The following is a 19830-nucleotide window of genomic DNA, read 5'->3' on the forward strand; positions in this document are numbered from 1 at the left end:
TGAAAAAGGGAGCTATCATTATAGGACACTTGTAAAACATTGGGATGTGGCAGACAATAAACTCGAGGCATATGAGATTTTAAGCATATAAAGTGTTTTATTTAAGAAGAACTTGACCTTATTGTAATAATGATTTTTAAAAAGAGGCACTCCTACAGAATTTGGCAAAAGCTCAGAGTCTATTTTCACAGTGGAATGATGAGAGAAAAATCTAAATCAATTCTCACTTCTAGGATCACTACGCCCTCCTGGAAATAACAATTCCACCAGAGGCTCCTCGCTGGAAAATGATAAAATGTGGCCATTTCCTGCTTTTCTTTCACCTAGGTTAGTAAAATCTTTCATTTTATAGCCTGTGACTAGTTACATTATACTCAATAGGTCTAAATCCTCACCCTCATTTTCTTTCTATCTCTTTGAAAACTGAAACTCAACAATGCTTACAAAGATTGGTTTTGGTTTATTTTATTCATGTGCAGGTAAGATTGAACAGATTGATGCAAAGTTGTGTTTTCCAGAGGTCAAATTCACTCATATGGGAGCCTTATACTTCTTTTAGTACTTCAGTGAACAAACTGAAAGGGGTGCCCAGAGAAGCTGTGGCTGCTCTGTCACTGGAAGTGTCCAAGGTCAGACTGGTCTGTACTATAAGGAACCTGGTCTAGTGAAAAATTTTCCTGTCCATGACAGAGGGCTTGGGTTAGATGATCTTTAAAGATCTCTTTCAACCCAAACAATTTTGTGGTTCTGTGCATACTTTCAGTGTTGATCATCGAGGAGCCTTCCTCAATGGGGAGCATTGTAAAAGGCACAGCAGTGAACCTATTTTCCCCTGGACATAAGAGAAAATAATTTTTCACCTGCTCTGCTTGGGAAAACAGCAGTAGCTGGGCTGTGAGAAGAACAAGAGGATCTGCTTTGCCTTTCCTGCCTGTGCTTCTGCTGCCATAATCCATGTATTTTCACCATCAGGCTGAAGGCATCTCAAATGATGGCAACATTCTTGAGATGATACACTAAGGACTCATATAAGCTTGAAAACTAAAACAAATTTGCAAAAGCTTTCAGGACTTATATTGTTGTGTGGTCTGTGAAGAAGCCAAGTTACTGTTTTTTCCCCCTGCTTCCTCTTTCTCAATAGATATTTATTTATCCACTGTCCTGCTTATACTAAAATCCTTAACGTGGGCGATAGCTCAGAGATTAAGCTGGGCAACACTGAACTGAAGATAAGTGGATGTGGAGAAATAGCTTTTTGTGAAATGCCCTTTGATTGCACTTAATACTGACACATTCCAAAGGCTTACCTGAGTCTTGAAACATAATTCTCTACATGACTTAACATGGCCAGCCAGCATTATTATAGACCAAGATAATAATGCATATAATAAATGCATAACCTACTTGCTTCTTACTCCATAATCCACTAACTTCAGAGTCATGTTCTAGGATGTCCTAAGGTTACTGCACTGACAGTTTATAGTATGAGGTGAATAACTTGGAGCTGAAAGCTCAGAAACTCTTGGAAGGGCGTTTGCAGAGGAGTGTGTATTCATTTGCCTTGTCTGAATACATATAGTTGCAGTAGGTGACTCCTCAATAATCACATTCTCAAGTGAAGCACATTACCAAACTCCTATTGAGCATCAGATAAGCATAGTTTGAATGTCAGTTTTATTTATTTTTATTTACAAAAAATAAATAAAAGCTTTCTGTAGAGAGATAGTATAAAAATTGCACAGGCAATACTAATTTTTTTTCCTCTCTGTATAATTCTTCATGTGAATGAAACATGTAAGGAATTAAAACAGTTCCTCAGTCTTTGGAAATCAAAGGTACAGTCTGACTTGTTTCCAACTTTTTACAGCACAGAAGAGAAAACTATCAATTGAAGCTGTGCTATTTGAGGTCACACTTGTATGAGTGAATGCATTTGATTAAACATCAAATCTGAAAACCTTCCATTAAGTTAAGTGAACCAATATTGTCAAGTTTAGCCAGAACACCAGGAAGAATCAAATTCACATAAAATAGCATTCTGTTGCAATTACGAAATTAGGAGTATGAAGTGATATCAGCCATCTATGTCTTTGGATGGACTCCAAACATTCAGATTGATGCATACATTTCTATGTCAGTTCCTGCCAAGTGTTCAGATGACAAACATCCCATAATTGCAGTCCTTGACCTTCCAAAAGGCTCATATCTATAATTATAACCATTGTCTGAAAAAAAATCAAAACAAACAGCAATTGATGCTTGTCCCCACTTCTGTTACTGAAGTGACAAAATAACCAAGTCCTGCTCTTACCTGCTTCCTTGTAATGCTACATTTGCCCTCACCTCAATATCTTGCTGCAACCTACAATCATGTGTCATTAATTTTGTGGAACTGATCAAAGCTTGTTCAGTTGAAGGCTGATTTGGGAATATGCCAAAAGTCTGAGGGTGGAGGCTGGCATCCAATGGATCAGGTTTATGCAACTGTTCCTTTAAACAGCACAGATTTTCCACTACAGGTAATGACTCTGTTATCCAGTGCTCTGTGAACACCAAGTCTTGAACACGTTGGTGCAGAGAGATGGGTTATGGTGTCATCCAAACCATCTGGGTAATCTTTGCCTTTCTGTTCTAACTGAAGAACCTTAAAATGCTAAATTTACACAGCAGGAGAGTGTGTCTTTGAAAAAAGATTTCTGGTATTGCTGCACAGGTCTTGTTTTATTGCTGGACTGGGGCAAGCAGAGGAAAGGGAGCCAGAGCTTTCTTTGGAAGATGTGAAGCTCACTTGGTGAGAAGCTGCACTGAAACTGCTGCCTTGCCCTGGAAGCAGTAAGCTGAGAGGTTATGAAACACAGAGATGCCAACCATGGCACTAGGGGACCACACATCCACATCACCTGTGTGCAGGTGAGAGGCTCAGCACACACTGGGACCAGGGCTGCTGTGTGTAAAAGGCTTTAGGAAGTGCAATCTTGCTCCAGCTATCTTTAAAGGAGAGGCTGTATCCCGAATTCCAGACACCTGTGCTGTAGATCCGTGTGTGTGAGGTGGTCAGCCCAGGCTGTCCCCACAGTCATGGAGAGAACCAGGCATGCTGAGGGTATAAATTGTGTGAGCTGTTCCAGACATGTCCTTCAGGAGGAGCTGAGCCATGCCCTCCTTCCCTTTGAGCGCTGATTCTCTCTCCGTTGTCTGTCAAGGGCATTCCCCCATGACCAGCTCTGAGGTGAGCTTCTGCATGTACTGAGATGAATTCTGCTTTCCAGATGCTGCACAAAACCAAATAGGTTCCATTTGTTTCTCTAATCTACTTTTCTATCTATTTTCTCAGACAAGGGGATGAATAGCTTTCCCTAAGCTGCATCCTGCAGACTCCAGGAGGACCCTGGGACCATAAAAGCCAAAAGAGGAACCACAAAGCAATACATAGCCTTAGCAGTGCTGAACATGTCACTGCTGAGCAGTAAAACTAGGGGACCAGCATAGGTCACCTGAAATTTATCTTAAAACCAGATTTTCTGAACATGATATTAAATTATTGAAATTTTTTTTTAGGTTATTTTGGTTGTTCATGTGTTTGTTTTTTAAATTTAAATTAAACAGCAGCTCAATGTTGATGTCTCCAGATCACAAACCAAATGTCATCACGTACTTTTAGACAAAATCTAGCTCAAGCATACACTGGCAGGGTAACTTCTGTGTGATGTTTATCTGCTGTCAGATACAATGCAGATTTCTGAAGAGCAAATAGTGGTAAGATAACTTGATACACTGGCTACTTCATCTGGAGTCATTTCAATGAAAGCAGATTTAAATACCACCCCATTCAACACTACTATCAAAGCTTTTCCTTATAAACTTCCAGTTCCTGAAGGTAAATGAGCAAATCCCAGCAGGTTGAAAAGACCATGGGAATGAAGTCAGCCCGCTAAGTTGCTGCAGAAACCTGAAGGGCTCCAGGGACCAAAGGCTGGGAGGAAGTGATGTGCTTTCCCACTCTCTGGGAGGGTGATGTCATGTGTTGGGATCCAGTGCCACTTTTTTTTTCTCTAGCTTCAGCTCAAGGGATCAACAAACACACCTGAAGGCAGCAGGGATGCGTTCAAACAAAGGACATGTGAACAGATTCAAACCTCAAACTTAAAACAGGCAAACAAAAAGACTGCATAAGGGAAAAAGGAGGCAGTTGTAGTAATTGCAAGGGCAAAACCTTGCAGAATAATGAACCCAGCAATAAACTGCTGCCAGCACACACAGATTTCTAGTTAAGTCTGTAGGCTGTTCCACTGCCAAATCCTGCCTGTTGAGGGGGGCACAATCAGGTAGAACATTTTTTTTAAGGATTAAGTTCTTTTTCCAACTTGTCTTCTCTCCATATTTGGTTATGTTGTGGTGTGAGTGTTTGGCTGACTGGCTGCTGAGCCAAGAGGGCTGATGCCAGAATTTGCTTTTGCTGTATGCTCCCACTTGCAGCAGTTCCCCTCACAGCCCCTCTGGCTTCATTACTTGCAGCCTCGAATTACTCAGGTCTGTGGCTCTTTGTTTTGCCAGTAGTGAGTCATGCTACTCCAGCATGGATGAAATAATGTCAGATGGAAAATGTGAAAGCTCCATCTTACAGTCAAAATTTCATATTCTGGAGGTAAATGTTGTTCTTGATGAAAAAAGTAGGGAGAGGTAGATATTCATGTATCAGCTCTGGAATTCTTTATCATGACAAATAAGGGCAATATACAATAAGTTCTCTTTTAATGTTCCTACATTAAACAGAAAAGAAAGAACTTTTTTTGTTGTTTCCATTCAAAATGTATTGATAGAGAGCAATGTGTCCACCACTGGTTGTGCTTGGACCATTTTCCTCAGTTAATCTCTGCTAATCTCCCTAAAACAAAGGAGTCAAGAAGCCAAATTAATGTAGGTCAAAAAGGGAGGATAGCTGGAGAAGGCAGAGATATATCCCTTGGTTGTGGAAACCTCAGTTAGGTGCCCCCCTCAGTGTGCATTTGTGGCTGTTTCCATCTCTTACAGCTTCTGAGAGTACATCAGGGGCCAGAAGCCTCCTGGAGCAGTACAGGGTTAGGTGCAAGCAAAGCTGGCTAAACCCCCTGTTGGGCATGTTCCTCTTGCAGCTTATAATTTTAAGTGATTGTCTGGAATTTAATCTATTTTTCAACTACAATTAGCATAAACTGGCACTTCCTCACCCTTAGTGCTGAAACTTATTTTTGTCATGAACAAAAAAACCAGAGAGGTATAATAACAAGAGGAAGAGGGTAGTCTCGCCTATTAGTCAGTGCATGCAGCCAGGTTCTTTTAAAAAACAATAATTAAGCATAAACAGACTAGATCATAGAATCATTGAATATCCTGAATTGGAAGGCACCCACAAGGATAATTGAAGTCCAATTCCTGGCCCTGCACAGGATATCCCCAAGAATTACATCATATGCCTGAAAGCCTTGTCCAAATGCTTCTTGAGCTCAGGCAGGTTTCATGCTGTGACCACTCCCCTGGGGAGCCTGTTCCAGTGCCCAGCCACCCTCTGGGTGTAGAATCTTTTTCTAATATCCAACCTAAACCTCCCCTGACACAACTTCAGGCCATTTCCTTGGTCCTGTCACTGGTCACCACAGAGAAGGGATCAGTGCCTGCTTTTCCTCTTCACCTTGTGGGGATGTTGGAGACTGTAATGAGGCCTTCCCTCAATCTCTTCTCCAGGCTGAACAGACCAAGTGACCTCAGCTGCTCCTCTTTTGGTTTCCCCTCAAGGCCCCTCACCATTTTTGTTGCCCTCCTTTGGATGCTCTCTCCAAGTTTAATGTCTTTCTTGTATTGTGACACCCAAAACCTCACACAATATTCAAGGTGAGGCCACCCCAGCTCAGAGCAGAGCAGAGCAGGACAATCCCCTCCCTTGCCCAGCTGGCCATGCTGTGCCTGATGCCCCCAGGACAGGGTTGGCCCTCCTGGCTGCCAGGGCACTGCTGACTCATGGTCACCTTGGCACTGACCAGGAGCCCCAGGTGCCTTTCCGTGGTGCTCCTCTCCAGTATCTCATTCCCCTGTTGTTTGTCCCATTCTGGGTGCAGGATTCAGCACTTGTCTTTATTAAACCACATATGGTTGGTAGATAATTCCAATCTTTGCTGGAAATGATAGACAGGAACTAGAGGACACTCTGAGGGTATTAAATGTACAGGAAATTCCTAGTGTGATTTTGTAGGTCAACTGAAAGATGGGGATTATTCCGAGTGGAGGGCAAAAATGCAACCACAAACATTCATTTTAAAAAATCATAAAACTGATCATTTAGGGTGTAGGAGGTTTCTCAGAGTTAGCTGGAAGGTTTAATTACCCTGTATTTCTTGGATGAGTAAGCTTCTTGACTTCTTTTCAATGTGCTGACCAGAGGACATGTGTAAGCTTCACTGTATTTAGTAAATACCTTAGGGTAGAGGAATTCCAAGTGACATCCCCATGGTTTCATGCAGCAAAATAGTGACATGTCATCACCACCATGTTATCATCATACGAATTGTCAACATGGCCATGTTATTCACTACTGAGTGTGACACCTTAATGACATGGAGTGACATTTTGCTCCTTTTCAGCACCTGTATGTCTCAGAAGTGTGGCTCCTTCCTAGCCTAGTTTTAAGTCCCATCAATCCTTTTGTATTGACACACAAGCATGACTCTTGCACACACATTACAAAGCAAGAAGTGCCTACTAACTATATCTCCAAATTTTATCAAAGCCTAACACAGAAGGAGCTGGCCACCAAAGGATCCAGAATAGCAAAAAGGCCCTGCAGAGGCAATCCAAATTTGGGCAATCTCTGAATAAAGCTTTAACCCTACTAGATTATTTGAGCCATTTTCAACAGTTGAAGGTAATTTGAAGCTCCAGATGCATTAAGCTTTATGCTTAAGGAAGGAGTTAGAAATATTCCTATACAATTCTACCTGGACTAGAGAGTCAGATGGGTCCATGCAGACCAGCAAAGAACATGTCCCAGTCAGTCAGCAAGACAATGGGACACCCTCTGTTAAACCACCTCTCTAAGAACTCTGCAAACTTGGGGTGCAGACCAAAAGTCAGTTAAGTGCTCAGGTAGATATTTGTCATCCTCAGATGAAAAGAAGTGATGTATTTGATATACATTAGCTTAGAGATCAATAGCGAAAAACTGTTTTTAAAGCTGCATAGGACTGGTATTTCAAGAATACAAGTTTTAGAGGTATGCTAGTTGAATTTAATCAGTCTCTACTTATGCTCATTACACCTAGATGATACTTTATCTTCACATAAGGCTCCAGATTTCTCACATCTATGTGTGAAATGCTGCATACCTAAGCATTTTGAAGTATTGTATCCATTGATCTCTTTGCAGCTATGCACACACAAAATTTTAAGGATTTTTTAATGTTTTCAAATACTCTCTGCACTAGAGGATTTCATTTAGCTTATTATCCACTTGGCTACTGATTTCTTTGGCATCTGTGCTTTGCCTGCTGGGAATCAGGAGATTCAACCAAAGATCTAAATAAAAAAAAACCAAAACAGTCTAGGCTTAACTTCATTTTCTTCATTCAGGTAGCTTAGATGTAAAAGTTAAACATGTTGCATAGTAGATGAGGTTGTTGGGCAAAGTAAACATGAGTGTTTAAAAGAATATTTTAATGCTTGATCTGACATTAACTTCCAAACAGTGATATACTTGCTCACATAGCTATTAAATTTAACTTCAATAACAAAATAATTTCTATTCAGTTTATTGTACATATCATGCTGGTTTTATGGTAACATCTGAAGGAAAAAGAAAAATTAAAGCTCTATATTCAACACTACTTTATGTATACATACACTTCTAACATTGTGCTTCAGCTTACCAAAAATATACTGTCCCTTTGTGGCTTGTAAAAGGAGGTCTGTGATAAAAAGCCAGCATATACCTCTCAGTATTTCTGCTGTTAATTGCCCTGGTCTTATGAATCTACATGCCATGACTAAAAATCTTACTCTCCAGCATGGAGAGTGAAGGCATTGAATGTTGGGTCTTACAACTGTTTTATAAAAATCTCTGTGAACACGAAATATTCACAGCTAATACAATGCCCTTACAGAAGAAGAGGTTAACATTCTCTGGAAAACAAATCAAACCTGTTTATTATCCACACAAGGACACCTCTCCGCCTATGAAGGAAGTGCCTCCAAAAGAAGGCACAAATGTAACACTAAGAGTTTGAAATGCATCTTAAGATGCTTTCTCAGAATCTGTTACTGCTTTTGACCACTACAGTTTTTAAGCCATAATTCTAACCAAAATAGCTGATAACACAAGTTAGTCCTTGAGCTGATGGAAGTGTTTCATTATTCTTTGATAACTCTCAGTGCCTTGTTCTGGCACTGACAGTGTCAATTTTCTGTCACTTGTGGCTTTTTTATTATTTGAGGGTTTATTATTTTTTAATTATTGTATTTCTTAAATAATTTATGGTTTGCAATCTGATCTTTTTTGATATGCCCCTTAGGACCAGGTAGTTTGTAATTTAGTGAGTGTGGTCACAAGTGGTCCATTGGTAATTGAGAAAACAAAGGAGATAAGGTAATTAAGAGGAAACTGATCCTATTCTTATTTAGCACATATTTTATGCCTTGAGAAAAATAAATCTTTTTCTGTGTTTGCTGCTAGATGTAAAGACCAGTGATCACTGCATTCCAAGTGCTGTGTAGCAAAGGCTTTGAAAAGAAGTGTGAGCTACCACTGTGTGTTGTGCATTTCTGCTTTTAAGGCCAGATATTCTGTTTTGTAATTTATATCAAAGTAACATTGGTTCCATTAACTATATTTAGAGTGATACAAAGCCAGATATAAAAAAAATAGATGATACATCTGATGCCCTGAGCAAAGATCCACTAACCAAAAATCCCAATCCTTTTGCAGGATTTTTTGGATACCTCATTTCATGAGGCAGTGGTACCTCAGCATATAATGTTCTTCAAGAGCTAATGACGTGAGCAGATGGGACTTTTGCTGTGAGTCAGCTCCATATTCATGATACAACTTCATCAGCATTTTAGTCCAGGTGAGGAGGGCGTGCTGAAGTGACTCTCAGTTCCTGGACTACTCATCTTTGGCCTGGGAGAGCACTAATTGGATCAAACTCCAGCCACAAAAAAAAAACAAAACAATCACTCCTTGGAGTAGAACAATCCCTGTGACAGAGATTTTGGACACGTTCTGTGTAGCCCCTGCTCTTGCTCTGCGCTGATTTCTAATGCAGACACGGCCTCAGGGTGCCCAGTGTTGTTACTTCAGTAAAATGTTGGCGGGTTTTTTGGTGATCAAATCACATCACCTCTGACAGTCTATGTTTCTTTAAAACAAAAGGTCTTGGGGGAAACAGACCATGTTAAGGGAGGGAAGGGTTGGCAGGATAATTGAAACAATTCATTATCATGGAACTGACTGGGGTCAGTGGAGGCTGGGGGCTTTTTGATTGACTTGGTTCCAATTTCTTACAGGAGTTTAGCTTTTTCTATATAATAAACTAAGAATTAAAGCATTTTAACTTTATAAAAATGTATTTTAAAGTTATTGTTCTGTTTCCAAATGAGAATATATTACCTTAAAAGAAAGAAACAAACAAACAAAACCAAGAAACCAAGACAACCAACTAACTAACAAATAAAAACTATTTATCATCTAAATCATTGAAAAAAACTTGCATGATTTTGAAATTCCAGAGTTTCTTATTGGACTAGGTTTCATTTTCAAAGAAACTCTTTTTTATACTATTCCTGAACTGGCACAACTATAACAGATATGGCCAAACGTGTTTCAGAACAAAACCATCTACTCCAATTCCTTTCAATAGCTGCTGACACCTTGCACCCCCTCTCTCTGCTGAGAGCTATTATTTCCCAGGAAAAGGTGGCAGAAAATTAACTTATAAATCCAGATTTGTGGTAAATGCCCAAGGAAGCTCACCTTTGCTCCTGTTAATTTGTCCTCCTGCAAAAAATTCCACAGTGCTCTACATTCATGAAGTTTTGTGCATTTGCAAGGAGTCAAAAGAAAAAAAATCTTTCCCGTGGTGCAGGCTCTGCCCCTTCCAAGGAAGAACATTCTGAGCAGGCAGAACAGCAAATATTCCCTTCCTTTCCTCACCTAATGCCCTGCCACCACCCACAACATTTGGACTCCTCCCAAGGTCAAAAATGACAGTTGTTTCTCTTCCCAACCTGAAAGATATGCCATTAAAACCATTAGCATGAAGGTGTGTGAATCTTGGAGAGCACAGAGCTCACCTGCCCTGCCAAGGCAGAGGAAAGATTTATAGTTTCTAATTTATTTGGGTTGCACCCCTTTTATTGTGTTAAAAATTATACTGCTTTTTAAAATCCTGCTACTGCTGTTCCCAGACAGTAATGAGTGGATGCTACAATGTGTTTTTTTAGGATTAGCCACATAAGAGCACGCACAGTCAACTTTGTGCTTATAAAACAGGTTTTGGACATTCCGGTAGAGCTTCTAATGCCAGGAATGGGCTTTGCAGGTGACCCCAGTTATGGCCATTTGTCTGGAGGCATTTTGGTTTTATTGGGCACTGTCTTACCTCACTTTCTGTGCAACTTCTCCCTCTTGCCACCCAGCAGGAAGGTTATCATCTGCAGCAGAACGAAACCCTCCTGTGATTTCAGCTTGGACACTGAGAGAGAGAGAGATCTCCTCAAGGAAGCAAGGACCAGAGTGGGGAAAGATGCTCAGGATTAGGGCAGTGGTGCTCAGCTGAAATGGTTCAGGAAAAAGCAACCAAGAGAAACCAGAGAATGTTTTTGGTCATGGTACTGTGGGCAGCTGATGCTTGGTACCCTGAGCTACCACACATGGGAGGCAGTGGGATGATTTGAGGCCACAGAGAGCCTGACTCAGCCTCCTGGGCAGCAGGGGTGGAAGTGCTGACCTGCTGTGGCCATTTGGGTAAGCCAAAGGCAATAACCTCATTTGAGTAATTCCAAGGTTTTCAACAGTTTCTTAATGTGTGGGTAGCCACCCTGCTGTGTCATGCTTTTTAGGGACAGAGAGGCATCTTCTCCAGGAATGGCCAGCTCCCTTTTCTCCTGGTTCAGGGTCAGCAGCTTCTTTTCCTGCCTTTGCTGGGGCATGGAGATAAAAAAAAAAAAAAATAAATAAAATATATATATATATAGGTATAAATATGTTTAAAGTTGCTGTTTACACTGGAAAGGAAAAGGTTGATATATTAGCAAAAAATTACAGAACTTCCTGAAGGTCATATTAAGGCATGCTTCCTGACACCAGCTTCAATTAGTGAATGGACTCTCAGATTTCTTTGGAATTCTGCCCATGTCTAAGGGCTTCTTCTTAACCCTTGCCTTGACTAGTTTTCAAAAATCCAATTGCAAATAAACAATATCAGTTTGCCAACACTGTGAGCAAAGCACATGCAACTTTAACTCCTGCAGCCAATCACAATGCCCTGTGACTCAGTTATTCATGAACTGGTCTAATTTTCCTGTGAAAACTATAAAGAAACTTTCAAATTGCTTGCACACAAATGCTTTTTCATCAGCTCAGCTCTATTTTTGGAACAAGCTCTCATGAACACATTAGCAGTCAGTCCTCATATTTATATTTTTCATTCTGTCTGAGTTTAGGGGAAATATGTGTCATTTATAAATTGGCTTATTATAGCTTTGTGTTGAGCTCATATGTGGAGCACACTGGTCTAAATTGGATTCCTTCATTATTTTAAATTGTAGCCCTAACAGAGGAGCTAAATACACAATTATATACTCATAATAACACGACTCTGGCCAAAGGGCAGTGGGGAGGGCTGAGATACTGACTGAGCCAACTGGTCAAGCAACAACACAAGTCCTTTGTACAGCCAGCCATTCTCTCCAGGGCTTCCTTGAAACCCAAAGAGCACTGTTTACATTAGAAAACCTTCTCACAAAGGAAGCCCAGGCTGGGTTATGAGCACTGGCTCTCCTTACATGGGGCTTTCTCCCTCTCTTCACTGCTCTGGTGACACCTGGCAGCCCTGGCTTGGCTCTGAATGTTGGACTGGCCTTTAGATGTCAGCTCCTGTCCATAATGCCCACCTGTCCATGTGCACAGGAAAATAACTGGCTGTGACAGTGCATTACTGATGGATTTCCATTGTAGTATTATGCTGGGTCTTTGGGACTTTGGGTTAAAATTTATGATGTTTTTAATGAGATCTGGGATGCGTCTGCTCTGGAGAGCTGGAAGCTGAGCACAAGCAGACAAAAGCACTTGATACTTACTAGGCACCCTGAAGGATAGGTCCTGCTTGGAAAAGTCCCATGAACTGAGAGTTAATCACTCAAAGGAAAAGAGGAAAGATAGCAACATGATGTAGGTCATGCTCTGGAAGAGCAGATTAGGGATGGATCATTTGCAAATGCCATCCGGCTGGCAGTCACTCTCGCCCTCCTGGTAATGAAATTCACTCAGCATTTGCTATCACTATGAACATAGTTTAAGATTATGTATAGGCTGGACTTGCAAAGCATAACTTTTCCAAAGGCACAGAATTTTTTAGCTTGTCTTCGTCACACATTTAGAAGTATGATCCCCAGCTATGAATATATACTGCAATGCAGGACAGGGTAAGATTTCCATCACATTTGTTACTGAGATAGGTAAAGAAATTCTTTATTCCAAAGCTCCATTTCATCAGTATTAAGAGACATTTTTGATTTGTGAGGACTTTCATAAGATAAGCATACACATGCATTTCTAGAATGTTCTTAAAATATATATCACCAAAAAAGTTGGTGATGAACCCAGCTCATGAAGTACTGCAAACCTCCACCCTCTGCACATTTAATGAGGGAGACAGCAGAACACAAACTCAGATTTAACTTATTCTGTACCTAAACTGCTTCTCAGTTAGAGCAATGCAAAGGAGATGAAAACAAGAGTCCAAATTGTAACAGACTCATTGCCCACTGTAAGTGGAAGAAGGAGATTGCAACCTGCCTTTCTAATTTGTTCCTCCCTCTTCCTATCAGGCTGGACGACTTACCTGTGTGAGTGCTTCTGCACCCCACAAAAGGATAATACAGCCTCCATGCACTGAGCTGGGTGTGAGAGATCCTGTTCTCTGGGTCTGCTCCAGCCCCAGGGCATAGCCTGAAGCAAAGAATCTAGGGGTGTGTTTAATTTGCATGACCTGCTCCTTCACAACTAGAAAACAAGGCCAATAATAATTTCCTCAGGTCTTTCCATTGATTCTTACTTGAAGGTGCTGTAAAAATACAATACAAGATATATAAATATTCAAGCACCACTCACAGATCCACTTCTGAATAGCTTGAAGAAGAGAGGAAATAAAAGTGCCTAAAAAGTCAGGGCATGGATGATTACATGTGTAGTCAAAGCATCAGTATTTAAAAAATAGAAAGGAAGAGGAGACCTTAAGTTTGAGTGAAGTTCTGCTGCAATACACAGTAACCACATCATATTTCACACACAAATCCATGAGGAAATATGTCCTCTGCTCAAATTTCCTAATTCACTGGCTGCTGTTTCCTTCACAGCTTCTTCTACATAAGAGTCTGTTCACAGCTTCTTCTACACAAGAGTCTAACACCACCATTTTTCTCAGCAGTTACACACACTTATCTGATAAAGATTTTTCAGCGTTTATCTGGATGCTTTGGGATGCTCTGACCTTGAAGGAGAAGGTCTCCATGCACCCACCCGGCAGCCAGGGGCATCTTTTGAGTAGGATGAAAGGATTACCTGCTGTGGAAAGCAGCAGCTCAGGTGTTGGTTGTTCCTCCTTGCCACGAGGCAGGACCAAGGCCACCTTGTGCAAGAGCACATTGCAGGGATCTGTGGAGCCCTGTCCCAGAGCACTGCTGTGTCTCACTGGGAGAAGGGTTAGCCCTCATTTGCCAGTCAGGCTGAGCTGCTGAGAGCCACAGGGCAGGGATTCCCACCACCCTGCTCAGTTCAAAGCGATATGCTAAATATATGCAAAGGCATGAAATCAGATGCAAAAGGGAAAGGGAAAGCTGATTATCTGTGGACCTTCCAGAAGGCTGCATTGTGCCATTGCCTTAGGGAGGAAGAAAAATTCTCCTTGGGACGTCGTGCGCACTGGATCATGCTTGCTGTGTCCTTGCTTCTAAGCAGAGGCAGTTAGCCTTTTTTCCTCTCCTTCAGTGGTAAAATTAGGAGTAAAATCAAGAGAAAACAAAATGTGTGGCTCAGATCAGGACAAATTAAGTTGTCAGAGCTTTCTTGTCAACATAGAGAGAAATAATTGTTGTGGACAATATAAGAATTCAATGATGTCCATGGACAGTAATGGCCAAGATTATATTGCCATGCATTTTATGCACCGGCATGTAAGGACATGGCATATTCTCTTGTTCGTTATCAGTGAAAAGTCTGATTCCATAAAAGATGAAAGAATTACATTAATCCACTTCCCCTGCTATTTTGGAGGACAGTTGATGTGTGATCGCAAAGTGCTCAGAGGTGAGTGGTGACCCTAAGCAGAGGAAATGGAGAAAACAGGTTCTCTTGGTGCCCTGACTGGAATGGTTATGCAAGAACCAGGCACAAACCACTTCATTTTCATTATCTAGGGCAGGCACTGTCCCCAGGGAAGGGAAAGGCAGGGAGCCCGAGGCAAGAGGAGAGAGGTTGTGAGGGACAGGATTGTGTGCTGCAATGTAGCAGTGACCAAGGAGGCTTCTGTCCTTCTGTCCTTCTGTCGGGGAGGAGAGATGAGGAACCCTCTCCATGTGACTCAGCCGAGGTCTGATCAGCAAAACTGCTCAGAGCTCTGGGTACCCCTCCTCTAGAATGCAAAGCTTGCTTTCTAATTTCTATCAAATCCCTGACCAGACAGAGGTCAAGTGGTGCCAGCAATATTTTCTGGGCTGGGAAGACTCACTGGTCCAAGCTGGGAAAACTGACTTGAGGAAAGTTGGGTGAGCTGGGATAAGCTACAGGCAATTTCTCTGACAAGATTATTTGAAGGGTGGAGGTGAAAAAGGGAGACAAATCATCTAAGGCAGAGTAAGCACTATGGCCAGTTCATTATGTACTTTTACAGCACTTAAAGAGTGATCAGACATTTTATAAAACAAATAAAAATCCATGGTCTGAGACCCTTATGCGCTAATCAGAGGCATAACAGGATGCATGACTGAAGGAATGAAAGGCAGGAAAACAGAGATTGAGGGATATAATAATATTTAATGGGCTGAAACTAAGACAGGACAAATGTAAATTGAAATTAAAATTCAAATAGATCATTAGACCCATTGCAAAATCATCCAAAATATGGATTAATATTCCATTCATGACACCTGAACAAAATGTACATCACTTGCAAAATGCATGAAAGTATTTCTTCCTAGAGGAATTCACAAACTGTTTCAGACAGGAGAAGGAACACAGATGAGTTGTCAGCAAGGGGAACACAGAAACAGTGCAAAGAGCAGAGCACTGGACACAAGCATTGGCCTCTATGGACATTGTCTCATTTGTCCTCAGAAAATGCAGGACAACAGACATCATATAGAGACCCATTACACCAGTGATACACCACTCAATTGGGGTTTCCATAAACACCAAGAATCTTTTTGGAAGCTCTTTCTGTTGTGTCAAGCATTAGGGCTGGACCCCTATCCTGATTTCCAGAGTGATATGGACTTGATTCCTTGTCATATTGCTTCCCAGTAAATCATCCAACACCATAAAATCCATAACACAATTCTGTGTCCCAGCACTACCACCACACTTCAAAAGACAACCTAGGATGCAAAATAGCTGTTCTTTAGTAACATTTTTCTTTAGTATTGAAATACTGGATGCACACAAGACCATCTTACAGGAATTTTATGCCAGAAAGTCCACTGGTGTAATTACTAATTACACAGGACCTAGATTTGGATCAGGTCTCAGGGCAATTTTATTGATTTCCTCATCCTATTTTTGATTTCTTACACTCATTCCTCACTGATTTAGCAGCAGTGAAAGTGCTAATTCCTAGAAAAGTTGAGGCAGAGAGAGAGAGAGAGACTTCCCTCATATTCAGCACAGCCTCTGGGAGTAAACTGATCCACATCTCCATCACTAGGTAAAGTAAAAATATTTGCAAAATAGGCCATCTTTTAAAAAAAATTAATTGTTTACATATTCCACAACTAAACACATTTCTCAATAAATTGGTGCATCATTCACAATTTTGTTTTCCTACAGAAACTTGCTCAGGACCCTAGGAGCTGATAGCTCATAACTGACAGAATGGTCCGAGTAGCATAGAAAGTTTTTTCAGTGCGGCTGAGCCTGAACACACTAATTTTAGAGCAGATAAGATAAATAGAACAGATAAAGCTTGCCATCTAGAGGAACTGTACAGAAATCCACTTTTCTTTCTACTGAACCTGTTCTTGCTGTTACTCATTTGAGTGTGAGACCAACAAGAGCAAGTGACACATTTTAGTAGTGATCAGAACTCAGCAGCTACCAAGGAGATTGGAACAAGATTATAGAGAGACCTGCCTTCAGCTTGTCCTTCTGCCATCCAACTTCTCCCTCCTTTTGCACCCAGTATAAAGATCCCTGCTCCATCTTGCTCCCACAACTACACTCCATGGTGAGATTCCCTTCCTACTGCTTTCTGTGTGATAATGAGAAGGGACAGCAGAGCAGAGGGGTGAATCGCTGCCCTCACTTTTTGCTGAGGTAGAGTCTGGAGGATAGGTGAGGGAAATGCCTCAGGGGACTGAAGTATCAATTCAAGACATCATTCTCTGCTCACCACAGAAGGACAGCCTTTAGACCATGAAGAATATCACAGGGACAGAAAAGGACCCAGGCCACAATCTATTGGAGCTGCCTGAAAAATGCAATTGATAAGGCAGGGGTAGGATGGTACAGCTGTGTCCTGCTAAAATCTCAGAGGTGCACTGCAGTGCCTGGGTAGGAGATGCCTCTTGGTGGGAGCCCCAGAGCAGCCCCATCTGACTTGCTTGGTAAAGTTGACAAGATTTCCAAACCCGTTTGTGGCTTGGAGCGGAAGGAAGGTGGCCATGGTGGGCAGGGATGAATGCATCCAGGCAGCCAGGCCAAGGAAAATCAGGTCTCCTGCTCTGGAGGTGAAAGCAAGCTGCCCTGGCTGTGTGCAATCCAGTCGAGGCTGCTGTGCCACTCACCCTGGCCAAACACACAAGGTGACTCCCAGCTACTTTCTCTTGCATAAGAGTGTGTTACATAAGCAGCAGTGGTGGTGCAATTATTTGTCTGGATACAGCACTGGGCACAAGGTCAGTGACGCTGCCTGTTAAATTGCCTCAACTTCAGACCTGAGCTTCTGCCTCGAGTGCAGACGCTTCAAAGAGATTGTGAGAAGAATGAGCACCACTCTCATTTCACTGAATGGAAAGTAATATGTCCTTCCAGCTTCAGGCCTAGCAAAAACAATAAACTGAGCTTCTCATGATTTTCACATTTGGGAGAACTTCATATAATTAAGAGAATGACCCTGTCCTGCTTCTCTTGAAATCAAAAGGAGTCCCGCAGTTTACAGGAATTAAAATTGTAGCAGTGTTCACTGTGCTTTTGCCATTTCACAGTCAGACTGATATCAGAAGAGTCAGGTTAGTGGAAATCAAGGAGATGCTGCCAACTTACACCAGAGCTGGAGGCAACTGATCATGAGCTGTCATCCCTCAGGCTAATTATGAACTCATCAGTTCAAGGATTCTTCTGAGTTCACTTTTAGGGATCAGTGTGGTTAGTCCTCCACCTCCACTAAACCTAATTTTTAGCCTTACAATGACATACCTAAGTACTTGTTTAACTTCTGAGTTACCACTCCTTTGGGCTGGGAAACTGATAACAATTTGATGAGTTGTCCCCAGATCAGTGCTGGCCTCATATTTCACCCACCCTGCTGTACCCTGTTGTTTAATCATACCTCACTGCTCTTAATGAGACTCATTTGTCTTACTCTCAAGTTTCATACTGTTTCCTGCTTTACTGACTTTTGTGATGAAAGCAACAGAAACACTTTTAATTGATGCCTTTCAGGTGACATTAGCCCTTGCAAGAGCATCCATCAGTGGTGGTAAACATCTGTCTGATAAGAATTTTCCTTTTTATATTCCACTTTGGAAATTTAAAAATAGCTAAAGCTCTGCTGATAAAGGATAAGCAATACACAGCCTTCAACTGACAAATTACAAGGATGGGGAGCCTGGTAACAGAAGTCTCTCAGATCCTTGGTGGCATGGTGGTGATTATAAGACCAAGTTAAGCAGACTGACAAAACCCTTTCATCAAGAGCTGCCCTTTGCACATTAATTTGCATGAACCTGTGAACACAGTGTCCATAATAGTCTGGGTGCACTGCCAGACTGGGTCAGCTCAGGGGCAGCAAGAGTCTCCACGTTCAGCTGTTAGTTGAAAAATAATCACCTTGGTCTTTGGCCAACATCAGTTACCTGGCAGAAAGTAAAAGTCAGGGAGCAAATCAGTGGAACTGACTGACTGAGGTGTCCAGGCTTGTGCAGAAGCAGACTGACCACTTTGGTCCTCAGTCAAAGCAGTTACTGCTGCTTTCTGTGGCAAATGGAGAATGATCCTGATTGTCACATGGAGAGAGTTGAGTGTTTTCAAGAGCACTTATCCCTAGTTCAGGCCTTGAGGGCACTGATATGGCACAACTGCCCTGAGCAGTGTCCCAAGACTCCGTCCCTGCTCAGCCCAAGAGACCTGTCAGCTCCATCTGGGCACTCTGTTCAGCACTGCCCTCTGCTGCAACAGGCTGGGGATGAAGAATGCTGGAGTTAGGGAACCCTTTTTGATCCCTTTGTCACCAGCCAGGTGATCCACTGCTATATTTGGTGCTCTTCCAGGGCTGAGGGAAACATTTGACAACATCTCAAGGACTCTACTCCCTCCATTTTGCTGCTCTTCTCTAAGACACCAGGATCATGTTCATCCTTGAGATCAATTGCACACCATTGCAAATATTGAAGTCTTGGGAATCTTCCAAGTGATCTGCTGGAAACGCCCAACTTTGTACAGCTCCTTTGTAGCTCAGCTAGATAACATGTATATGAGGATATCCCATCAAAGGGAAGAAGAGCTCATAAAAGCAAGAAATGTTGATTGACTTACTAACAACATCTGCCTGGTTGTTAATAAAAGACTTGTCTGCAAGGACTTTCAAATTCATAACCTCAACTGCTATGCTTGCAACATTTGCCTACTACAAAAGAAAAAACAATTAAAAAGTAAAAAAATTGGTAATAATTTTGAGCCCTGTCACCTCAGCAGACAAAGAATTTAGGTTCTAACATCTTCTCAACTTCTTTACAATACAAACATCCTACTAATCCGTGTTCAACATCACCTTGGAATTCATTTAGATTATTCATCACGTATGCATGGGGATTTCAGAACGATACTTGTGGGAAGGTTCTCTGCTCCCATGTGATTATAGCTTTTATATGTTGCACTGGGACAAATAAATATGCCAGGTGCCAGGGAAAGAAAAACGAGGCTGCTCAGCAGTTCAGGCCTTATTTTGTTCCCGTGATTGCCTGAAAATCTCATTGACCTATTCTGCCTGATTCACACTTTTTGCACTGTACATGCTAAAGAGAGAAGCACAAAGATACATTTGTGAACAGCTGTCAACTTTCTCTTGCCTGCTGGCAGTGAAACAGCTGATTAACTGCTTTCAGATGTGGTTCATTTAGTAAATTAGGAAGTGGTACATCTTTGTCTAAAGTTTC

The sequence above is a fragment of the Ammospiza caudacuta genome, chromosome 1 (genome assembly GCF_027887145.1).
Source record: "Ammospiza caudacuta isolate bAmmCau1 chromosome 1, bAmmCau1.pri, whole genome shotgun sequence".
NCBI lineage: Eukaryota > Metazoa > Chordata > Aves > Passeriformes > Passerellidae > Ammospiza > Ammospiza caudacuta.